The 1735-nt window shown below is 44.4% G+C and overlaps 1 pseudogene; it reads left to right on the forward strand.

The window, feature by feature from the left end:
• The window catches only part of LOC105515460, a 44163-nt pseudogene that overhangs the window by 8091 nt on the left and 34337 nt on the right, over positions 1-1735 (forward strand).

The raw sequence follows: 1735 nt of genomic DNA on the forward strand, positions 1-1735 counted from the left end.
CCTAGCCCTCAGCCCACCCTCAGGGTAGTTTACTACCTGGGGCACCCCCCTTGCCCATGCCTCCAGGTACAAAATAATTCAATTGCTCTTTTTTTCCCCCAGAATAAAAGCTCAGCTAGCTCTGTCAGAAAAACAAAACAAAACAAAACAACAAAAACACTACATATTGGATACAGTGTACACTGCTAGGGTAATGGGTGCACTAAAATCTCCGAAACAACCACTAAAGAATTTATCCATGTAACCAAAGACCACCTGTTCCCTAAAAACTATTGAAATAAAAATAAAAATTTAAAAAGTCCCAGTGGATAAGGATTATGTTATAGTCATGTAAATGTTATGGGAAATTAATTTTAAAAATTATAGACAAAACCCAAACTCCAGAGAGGTGTTGAACCAGCTCTAATCCTACCCAAATTCCAGTGGAGTGCACCAGGGTTAGGCACTGGATGTAGAGGCAGTCAATGCATATGCAGGCTTCCCAGTAACACAGGCTGGCCCCCGAAAAGGAACTGGACTAACTGGATTCTTGCTCTTGATAATTTGAATTTTAAAACTCATAAGAAATGAGGCGATTGGCAACAGGAACTGAGGCTTAAAGTATTAAATTGATTTTTCAAAAATATGAGATTATAAGATAGATTTAATCCTCTGAGATAGAATTAAGATGCAAGAGGTCATGGCAATCCCAAGTTGTGAAGAAGCAGAGTCCATAAGGAAGAAGAAGTCATGGTCTGAATTAAGATGCAAGAGGTCATGGCAATCCCAAGTTGTGAAGAAGCAGAGTCCATAAGGAAGAAGAAGTCATGGTCTGAATAGAAAACATCCAGGGAGGAAGGAAGGAAGGAATAGGCAAGTCAAGAGTGCGAGAAGAGAAGAAAATTAGTAAAAGCAATAGAAGACCATGTGTGTGGTCCATGAGAGAGAAAGAAAGACTGAAAAAGAAATAAGGTCTGAGATTGTCCGGAGCCATAAGGCCCAGAGTTAGCCGACCTCTGTTGCTTGATCTCCGCAAAGTGGAGACAAAATGGCACATTTCCGGGTTCTTCATTATAAACCTTTCCCGCACGCGCCCAAACCTTTCCCGCGCGCGCCCAAACCTTTCCCGCGCGCGCCGACCTTTTCGCGCCCAGAAAGATATGCAGCCTACGGCGCAGGTGCGATCCCACGCCCAGGAAATTACAAACCCACGGCGCATGCGCAATTGTAATTTGAGAAGACCCGGCCCCCATCACCGCCCTGGCCCAACCTCTTCCCCTGCCAGCCTATATAAGGCATCGCACCACCATTATTAAACGAGACTTGATCAGGCTATTTGTCTTGTCTCCATTTCTCGTGTTTTCTTGTCTCCTCCATTCCCACTCCCCCTTCCAGGGCCCGTTCGACTGTCCCATGGGTTGGGACACCTGGCGCCCAAACAGGGACCTGGACATGGGGGAAGAAGTGAGGAAGAAAGCACTAAAGTCGGCCGAAAGTGAAAGTGGAAGAAAAATTCCTCCGGACTTCACGGGAACCTGCCGCGTTGGAAACAGAGGTAAGTAATAGTGTCTGATTATGGGACAAGAATTAAGCCAGCATCAGATTTATGTAGGGCAATTAAAAGAGGCTTTAAAAGCACGAGGCATAAAGGTTAAAAGTAGTGATTTGTTTAAATTTTTTGATTTTGTAAAAGATACCTGCCCTTGGTTTCCACAAGAGGGAACCATTGACATAAAGAGATGGCATAGAGTGGGAG

Source organism: Colobus angolensis, unplaced genomic scaffold (assembly GCF_000951035.1).
Source record: "Colobus angolensis palliatus isolate OR3802 unplaced genomic scaffold, Cang.pa_1.0 Scaffold26, whole genome shotgun sequence".
In the NCBI taxonomy this organism is placed as follows: domain Eukaryota; kingdom Metazoa; phylum Chordata; class Mammalia; order Primates; family Cercopithecidae; genus Colobus; species Colobus angolensis.